The sequence below is a fragment of the Palaemon carinicauda genome, chromosome 10, assembly GCF_036898095.1.
Source record: "Palaemon carinicauda isolate YSFRI2023 chromosome 10, ASM3689809v2, whole genome shotgun sequence".
In the NCBI taxonomy this organism is placed as follows: Eukaryota; Metazoa; Arthropoda; class Malacostraca; order Decapoda; family Palaemonidae; genus Palaemon; species Palaemon carinicauda.
In genome coordinates, this window is record NC_090734.1 from 20,005,341 (window position 1) to 20,015,532 (window position 10,192).

Genomic DNA, 10,192 nt, shown 5'->3' on the forward strand with positions numbered 1-10,192 from the left:
AATTCATCTTTAATGTATCATAAAACAATATGAAAGTACAGATAATACGTAAAATGTATGAAACACTAACACAATATTAGCGTGCACAAAGTATTGGTCACTTATGTAAAAAGAAATTATAAATTACGTGGAGTTAAGTATAACACATCATTCAACTCAACCGCTTTTGAGCAGTGAGAAGGTTTTCTGCTCACTATCAAGAGTGAACTATAACGCAGGTGTTCAGTCGGTCAGTCGGTCGGTCTGTTTGTATTAAAGCCAACACTTCTTGTTGGCACGGGTCGTCCCGTAGGTAACCTGCATTTTGGGAGGTTGGTTTATTAATCAAGAGGAAATTTTAAATTTTTTTTAGCTGTAGAGACAGATGTGAACAGGGTAAGGAAGATTGCGGTAATAGGAGAGGGTCTTCATGTCACGAATAGTGGTAGTTCGAAAAAGGGGGAAGTAAGGCCTTTGAATAGTAGGAAAAGGTTGCAGGTTGGGTTGTCCAACCATTTACTTCCTAGTGTCCCTGCGGAAAATTGTTATTAGTTGAGTAAGTACGGAAAAAAAAGAAGATGATGTGAATAGAGCCTTACGGTGAAGGGATGAGATTGTTGGATGTGATTTTAAGAGGTTTCGGAGGTTTGGTGGATGTAGTCTTACACGCAATTGTCTGTGTGTCTCTATACTTTCGACAATAGCTTTTCCCAGTGTGGCAGCAGCCTGCCAGGCTTGTGGTGAGTTGGTGTTTATTTGGAGGTCACCCCTCAGTTGTTATGTTTCCCTATATTCTAGTAGGTAGTGCAGGAGGGTCTGTTGTGGTATGACATCACAATGTTCACAGGGTCTATGGTTGTTATCCAAGATCTCCCAGTTTGCCTTTTATCCCAATCTGAGCCTGTGTATACACACAGCCTGCTCTCTTAGGGTGTATCTTTCTATGGGGGGAGGCTCTAGCCTATTTGTACCAAGTGGAAGAGGGAGAGCAATTCCCTATCCACTTGTGTAGTTCCTTGATTAGATTTTCTTTGAGCTGTGGCTTTATTTCATTCTTAATTTGAGGTAGTGCAGACTGTATGTGCACCTGTACACTTTCTATGTGACTGGTGCTTTTGGCTAGTTCATCAGCCTTCTCATTTGCTGGTATCGAAATGTGACTGGAAATCCAGTTTAGATTTACATGTCTGCCTCTTTCATTGTGCTGATACAATAGTGTTTTGATATCAGGTAGTAGGCCCTTGTTTTTTTTATTCTTTTCCTGTTGCAAGGCTTGCATTGAGGATCTTGAATCAGAATGTATGACTACTGGTCCTTCCTCATTTTTAATGGAGTATTGTAGTGCTTGTTTTATTGCAACAAGCTCTGTCTGCATGGTGGAGACATTGTTGGATGTTCTCCAGCAGGTCATAAGGTTACTGGAAAATACTGCAGCTCCCTCTGTTTGGGTTCCATTGTCTACAGTACCGCCAGTGTAGTAGGCCTGCGCCCCTGCTGTTTCCGCAAACCGGATTGCTGCCTGGGCTGCATTCCTAAGTTCCTCCATTGTGCAGTCTTCCTTTACTCTAGGAAGCTTAGTATACCTGAAAGTTGCTATTTGTTTTTTCCAAGGTGAAATGTAGAGTGCGCCCTGTCCTGAATCTGGGCTTAATTGCATGATATCTTCAGCTAGGTACTGGCTCTTCATGTTATTACTATGGTCTTTGCCATAGGAGCTTGGTGCTTGAACCTCAGGGTGCTTTGATAGTTCCTCTCGTACCCTCATTTTTGTTATAGAGTCTCTGTCTGAGAGGAACATCTTTGCAATTGTGGATGCATTTCTCTGTGCAACCCTTTCTTCAAGGGATGGCAGACCAGTTTCCATCCTAGTTTGATCCTCACAGCATTGTTTTAAATTACTTCTACTGAGGCTTTTTGGGTGTCTGTAAGAGTTGTAAGGGTTGGAGCGGCAAAGTCTACTAGCGTTCTGGAACAGGCTAGGTAGTACTTCTTTCGAACAGGCTCATTTGCTCCTTCATTTAGCCTAGTCATGTATCTCATGGCTGCCAGTCTAGTATCCGCTTTTTCCTTGAGATACTTGATTTCCTCCTTGAAGGTGAGTTGCTTGTCTATTACAACTCCCAGGTATGTGTATCTGTTCACCCACTCTAGGTACTCCATTCCTATTGTGAGTGGATGCAGGGTGTTTGGGGCTTTGATTGTCATTGCCTTGGTTTTACCAATTTTTATTTTTAGTCCCAGCTCATTGGACTTTTGACTGATGTCATTAAGTGCTCTCTGCATTCCTACCATTCGGACTGGTCCTCGAGCTATTACACAAACGTCATCCGCATAGATGAATATCTCTACTCCTTTAGAGAGTTGGAGAGAGGCTATATTTTCCATGAGGATGTTGAAAAGGAGGGCACTGATAATAGTCCTCGTCGTGTGCCATTTTCCAAGTCGTGAAAAGCTGAAATCACTCCTTGGAGTTTGACTCTAGCTTGTCTTCCTAGCACGTAGTTCTTAGTTCATGCTACTAGGTGACCTTTTTCAAAGTCTTTGAAGACTATTGTTGCCTTCTTTCGATTAATATAGCTGAGAACATCAGTAATGCGTTCAGAAATTCCAATTCCCTCTTGATATGCATACAGCTGTTTGTGTAGGGGGCAAATTTTGTATTTCATTCTGTTTAGAACCATTTTTTTTTCTCCTGTCTTTTCCATGCAGGATACTAAAGCTATTGGTCTGGAATTTCCTAGATCCTTTGGATTGGGGATTGGCTGTGTCTTGTTGCTTCCAGGCTTGAAGACCCATGTTTTTTATCATGTTGGTGATCCTGTCTGCCCCTGGCGCATTGTCTTTTCCTGACTTGTGTAATGCCCTTAATTCCTCAATTGTGCATGGGGTGCCTGTGTCATCCTGTAGCTGGCATGTTGTGTTAATCTCCTCCCACCTGGCTGACGCCAGTTGCTCTTGCAGCATTCTGGTTTCAGGGGAGAGATTAGCTGATAGTATTCTGTTTGCAAAGGCTGTTGCAATTCTTTCTGCCTCCTCTTGTGGGTTTGGGTGTGTTTCATTTGCTGTCTTCTTTTTTTCTGGCTACTCTGTGTAGCCATTTCCATAACTCTATGAGTTTTGTATACTGTGACAAGTTTGTGCACCATTCCATTTTCCTATTCTTATTTCATGGATTCTTTATTGCATTTCATTTTTAACTGTTTGCAGTATTCTCTATTTTCTACTGTGGATCTTCTTCTGTAGACCTTTGTGACCCTATTTAGCCGTGTTTTAAGTCTCCTTACTTCTGGGCATTAGTACCAGGAGTCCTTGTATGTGCAGTTTCCTCTTGCTGCCTTCAGGGGCATTGCTTTATTAGCTGCGTTGTGAAACGCATCAACTAGGTCTTTCTCTAGTTGATCTATGTCCTCTGGAGGATTGTAGCTTGCTGCCCATTCCTTTATGGCTAATTGAAATTAGACCCAGCCTGCTAGGTCTTGATTCCATCTTGGTGGAGGTGGTGGAATTTGAGGTAGCTTTTGTATCTCCAATTCTGTTACTGTGGCAAAGTGGTCACTAATCAGGGTTGAGTGGCCTCGCCATCTAGTTAGGTGTCTTACTGCTGTTGTGAGAAAAGTATATCTAGTCTGCTTCCTCTTAAGTATTTAGGTTGTGTTTAGAAGGGCAACTCCTTCAAAGCCCTCCAGGGCAAAGGCTATATGCTCCCCTGAAGGGTTTGTCATTGATGGGGATGATAATATAGGATGGTGTGCATTAAAATCCCCACATATAAGTGTTGGTGTTCTTTCTGCATGAGCAATGGGTTGTGTCAGTTACAGCACTCTGGTGTCTTCCCTGTTTATTTTCCTGTATATGTTGTATATATCTATCTTTTGGGTCAGTAATGTTATTGTTACTGCCAGTGTCTCTACATTGGTACCACAAGGAATTGGGTTGTGTATCCCTGTTGTGTTTATTCTTGTTCTAACTAATGAATCTAAACCTTTGTCTGTGCCTATCTGTAGTGTGGTGTAGGCATTGTAACCTGCAATTCTCACCTTTTTTTCCTGTTGTTAGGAATGTTTCTTGCAACAGGATGACATCTATCTCTACGTTTTGCATACCGCAATTAGGGAGAAAATTTTTTGCCTCCATCCAGCCGAGTTCCAATTAAGGACTCTTATTCCTGAGTGTACGTTGAACTGTACTGTCTTGGGTCCCTACGAGCGAAGGCAATTGCCTTGACCTCAGCGAATGGGGTGGATGAGGTGAGAGTGTATGAGGTGATAGTGGGTGGGGTGAGTGGAATGATAGGGATGGAGTCTGATGTAGCGGATGTTGAAGGTACGGGTGATAGTGGAGATGGAGTGGGTGTAGATGTTGTGGAATGGGAGGTGATCTCCTGGACAGCGTTAGAAGGCCGGGGGGAAAGACTTAGGTTTGGAAAGGAAACCCATGAGGACTTTTTAAATGCTGGCTTGTATACTGTCACTACTGATTTTACCGGTCACAGCCTGTGTGACAAGGTCGGTAAGTTTTTCTCTTAGGACTGTAGTCTTAATGAATATAGTTCTGGGTTTTGGGGCTTGAGGTGTTGAGGTTGGGCCACAAGAGGAGGATCTAGCTCTGGAGCTTTTACTGAGCTCCTCCTGAGTGTAGTATCTCTTCCTTGGCAGAGGTTTGGGAGCCGTCCTTCCTCTAGGCTCCTCTCTCTTCTCCTTGGGGAGGGCAGCAATTTCCCTGGCTACCCTTTCAGGGAATCTCCAAGCCATGGCAGTGTGGCCCTTTTTGCAGTTAGGGCATTTAGGTGGGGTTGGGATTCTTGCCGCCTTTTATTTTTGCAGTCCTGAGTAGGGTGTCTCTGGCTGCTTTTCACAGGTGGGAAATTTGGCCTGGCACTGGTCTTTATGGTAGCCAAATCTTTGATAATGGTAGCATAATAGGGGATCTGGGTAGTATTTTTTAACCCAGAAGCTGCCGAAGACACCAAGGTTTACTTTCTTGGGTTAAGGCCCCTAGAAAGTGGCAAGGATGGCCCTTGTTATGTAGCCAGCCTTGTTTGTCCTTCTTTCTGCCACTGTGATGTTTGGCAGTTGTGTCAAATGGCTTTCCATCATGTCAGTGGGGTAGCCCACAGCAACAGCCTTCTTTATTTTCTCCTCCTCTCTGAGTTCTCACAGATTAATGTCGGAGGTGCCTCTCAGTGTAATGAGGGCTCTGGCATCCTTGGTGGAGATAGTCCATTGTCCTTGTCCTTTGGGTTTGGCTACAATATCCTGGTTCCTGTGTTTCTGTTTAAAGGCTGCAATAGCCTTGAATGCCTCCGAAGAGCTGCTGGCTACTACCCTAAAGTAGTAGGTCTCGCCCATGTTCTGCTCTTCAGCAGTTGGGTTTTTTTTTCCTTCAACGTTTTGAACCTGGGGTCTGGTTTCGGCAGGGGCAGGGGCAGAGTTCCTTTTTGCCTGTTTCTTCTTCCTTGTGACCTGTGTCCATTCCTGGCTTTCCTTGTCCTGGTCAGTGTCTTTCTGAACTCGTATCCTGTTAGGTTGGTCGTTGGTATAGCAAAGTTTCAGGTCTGGGTGTGGTGTCATATATTCGCAAGGAATAAGCTCCAGTTCTTCCATTGTTTACTCATTAGCCTTCTTCCTAGCCAAGTCCATAGAGGGGGGGGGGGAGAGGATAGACAGTGTGTCTGGTTGGGTTGTCCAACCCTTTAAGCCCTAAGGCCCCAGACAAAGTTATATATAGAGATAGAAGGAGGAATAACAGAATCTGTAAAAGAACGGTTATTCAGGGAGGCCCTATCTATCCTATTTGTAGCTAGATACTGGCCGGAACAAGTCGCAGCTGGGGAGCCTCCTTACTGCTTACAAAGCACTAAGAATGCCCAGCAGTCCACTCCTGCCGGCAGGGAGGTTTTTGGGATATAAATAAAACAAAGAACAAAGCTATTTCTTTATTGAAACTAATTGTGTGACTTTAAATCCTGGTTTATTTACACCAGGTTAGCAAAGCCCTATCCCCTAACTCCCTTAGGTGCCAAGCCTAGCGGCCCTGTGCCATTTACCACAGATGGCAAGAGTTGGATTTTTTATCCTTGATTCCTGCTTCGACCGGAGTTATAAATACCACAAGGGCTACCGGATGTTCCATAGGAGGATCTGGTAGTTGTTAGAAAAGTTAGGATATTTTTAGAGCAAAGCCTAACAGGTCCTATGATTTTTTCTTAAAGAAAAGGCTGAAGATCAGCCAGTTCTTGAGGCCAAGGCCCTTGACAGTGGCGCTGAAAGGCGCCCTACAGCTGCCTACACAGTATTGGTAGCACAAAGCAGCCCCTACAGGCAGGAATACTGGAGGCAGCGGCGGCGATCTCTGCAAGCAGAGAAACCAGCAAAACAGCAGCAGTCAGCAAGCAGCTATCTCCAGGAAAAAGCAACAAGTAGTCGGCAGTCAGCGAGGTGAGACAGCTTAGCAGCAGCAGCAGCAACAGTCAGGAGGTCTTCTCTCTGTGGGAACAGCGAGAGAACTGAATCTGGGCTGGTGTTGTTGTTGTTGAAGATTGCCTGGCCCTTGCGGCCAGACACAGGTTCCTGCACTCTTGCAGCCCGTAGGTAATAGGGCAGGTGTTATTGTGAGGGTTTATATACGGATTCCTACTTTGAAATTCCATCCATACTGGTCAATGACAGCCCGAGGGCGGAGGCTATTAATCATGGGAGGTAGTGGACTCCGGAAAGACCTGACCTCAACACCACACAAGAGGCAACCTTGTTGCCAACGTGTATAAGGTCCACCACCAACAATAGTCCCGGCAATAGCAACCATAACACGACTGATAGAGCCAAAGGCCAAAACATGGATTATCTCCAGACAGAACCAGAGCCATTAATCCCACCAAGCATGCTGGCTAGCCAGAGGCTACTACCTCCCAGGATTAATGGTCTTCGTCCTCGGGCGGTCCTTGACCAATAAGAATGGAATATCGAAGCAGGACTCCTCACAAAACCACATGCGTTACAGTTCACTCTTGATAATGAGAAGAAAACCTTCTCACTGCTAAAAACCGGTTGAGTTGAAGGATGTGTTATACTCAACTCCACGTAATTTATAATTTTTGTACATAAGTGACGATTACTTTGTGCACACTAATATTGTGATAGTGTTTCATACTCTGTACGTATTATCTGTACTTTCATAGTGTGTTCTGATATATTAAAGATGAATTATGAATGATACTGTCTTCATCACCTTCCTAATGATAATATGTCCTTTTCCCAGTTACTGGCGGACTGTAACAATAAAGAGAAAAGGATAATAAGAACAATAGAAAAAGTTAATTACAAAATTAACGTCCACTGAGGCAGCAATCATTTTCAATAAAACCTGCTCAAAAGAGGGTCTACTCCCGAAATAGTATCATTATTATTATTATTATTATTATTTTTTTTTTTTTATTATTATTATTATTATTATTATTATTATTATTATTATTATTATTATTATTATTATTATTATTACCTAAGCTAAAACCATACTTCGAAAAGCAGGAGGCTGTAAGCCCGAAGGCCCCATTAAAGAGAAATAGCCCAATAAGAAAAGGAAATAAGGAAATACATAAAGTATATGAAAAGTAATTAATTAATACTATAGAATATCTCAACTTCAAAAACAATGTTGAATTAGATATATCATAATTGTATAAACTATGACGAGAGACTCATATCAATCTGTTCAACATAAATCATTCTCAGTAAATTGGAGCTTATTATGGATAAGGGAAGACTGATAGAGTATGTGATGATACGAGATAATACTTTATTTCATGTAAGGCTTTTTCTTTTTTATCAACCTCTTTGTTTAGAGACTTGATTTATAAGTCTGTTGAGATTTGCTGATGACATCATTATCATTGCTCACACCAAAGAAGAGCTTCAGCATATGCTCACCGAGCTAAATGAAGCAAGCAAATCAATTGGCCTCCACATGAACTTCCAGAAGACCAAAGTCACGAGCAATAAATATACTGAAAATGCGGATGACATGCTTGAAATTGAAAACCAACAAATTGAGGAAGTGGACCACTACATCTACCTAGGACAACGAATCTCTCTACATGACGCCTGTAAAGAGAGCGAAATAAAAAGAAGAATAACCCTCGGTTGGCAAGCGTTGGGAAGAGCCAGTACAGTGTTAAAAAATAAGAAGATTCCTATCATCTTAAAAAGGAAAGTCTATGATCAGTGTATCCTCCCTACTGTCACCTATGGGGCCGAAACTTGGAATCTAACAAAAAAGCTTTCCCTTATATTACGAACAATGCAGAGGGCACATGAGAGAATTATACTAAATCTAACATGGAAGGATAGAAAAACAGCTAAATAGATATTTAAAAAAACTAAAGTAAGGGATATCCTTGAAACCATTAGAGCGCTCAAATGGAACTGGGCAGGGCACATTGCCAGGATGACAGACAACCGATGGACATCACGAACAACCTTCTGGACACCCCGAGGATACACAAGAAACCGAGGAAGACAAAAAACCCGCTGGCGATATGACTTAGACCAACATAAGCAACAGTGGGACAGAATAGCTTGCGATAGAAGTCTGTGGAGAAACCTGGGGAAGACCTACATCCAACAAAGGACTTTTGAAGGCTGAAATGATGATGATGATGATGAGGAAGCTAATAAGAGCCTTAACGGAAACATGAACTGAACTTGAGTGAGTTTATTCAAACTACACAATAAGCTTATATACAAACAGTTGAGGATAACAATGGCGTAAAAAAACTTAGCAAAATGAAACATGCAATGAGAAGCTTAATCAGGTTTTTCTAGTATCAGTGAGAGAGAGAGAGAGAGAGAGAGAGAGAGAGAGAGAGAGAGGCAATAGCATTACAGGGTATGAGCATGTATGAAATACACGTGCATTATAAGTTGTTTGAATATAGTTTGATATAAATTTTTCCCATTTAATCACTTCAAATGGAGCCAGAATAAACCACACATTCCTCGTTTTTATACAATCATGATTTTTTTTTAAAGAAAACGGAGGGCTATAGATCCTAATTTGATAAACTTTCATAAATTCTGCTTTCTTTTGTTTGTCATTTTTTTTGGGGGGCGGGCAAAAAATCCTTTACCTAACAAGATTAAACCATATAAAAAAGATTCATGCTAATGCTATTAAAAAAGGCCCCTCTAAGCATTGTTGATGAACTTCCTAGATAGACCATGACCTTATCTTTAGGTATATTATGTAGTTACACTTGACATGGGCTTTTCCTTCCATTACGTCAGTGCGTTGGTTGGATTCAGCGAAGATCATCAGGGAGAAGAGATATAGACCACTTTAGTGATATTATTAATGGTCTTCATATGCTCTCTCTCTCTCTCTCTCTCTCTCTCTCTCTCTCTCTCTCTCTCTCTCATCAAGATGTAATTTTAAATAGTTTGTCATACATATGGAGTAAACTACAAAAAATAATTACTTACAGCTATTCGAAAAAACAAACGCAGATACTGACATACTTGTGCATTACATTCGCAACTACAAACCCACACACATACACACACATACAAATGTACCCACACCCACATATAGGCTACACATCATCCAAAACTTGAACATGGATACAAAAATATGCACAAATATGCTTCAATTCAGTCCATAAATCTTACAACAGTAATAGCTGCTTAGACTTTTGGATTGAAATGCTAATTGTAAAAGCTTATGAAAAGTCTTTTTGACTTCAGTGGTGATATATGAGACCTACTTAGGGTTAGTAGATTATGGTTGGTCTCAGGAAAGGTGAAAAATGACAAAGGTCATTGACGTTTTCTCAATATATAAGAACGCAACATTTCTAGAATACCTCATCTTCCAGTAATACATGAGTAGCATTTAAAAACTCTAAAAACCTTTGATCAGTCCATATTTCAATGAAAATAATTACTGATCATCATAAAATGAAGAATCAACCCAGACTTTCATTGAAAGAAAATTTGTAATGATTATTCCCAGAGATAGGGTAATTCCAAATTGATTATTTAGTGTTTCTCTCTGGTGCAGTTATTTGCCAGATTAAACAAGAATTCTCATAAAACTAGTCCAGGTAATGATTACTGGTCAAATTAAAGACCTCGTAACTGACTCCATCCAAAGAGTAAATTCGTGTATTCCTTAAAACGGTCAAAAATTTGAGAAAGAACAAATGAAGCCTGTTATGATT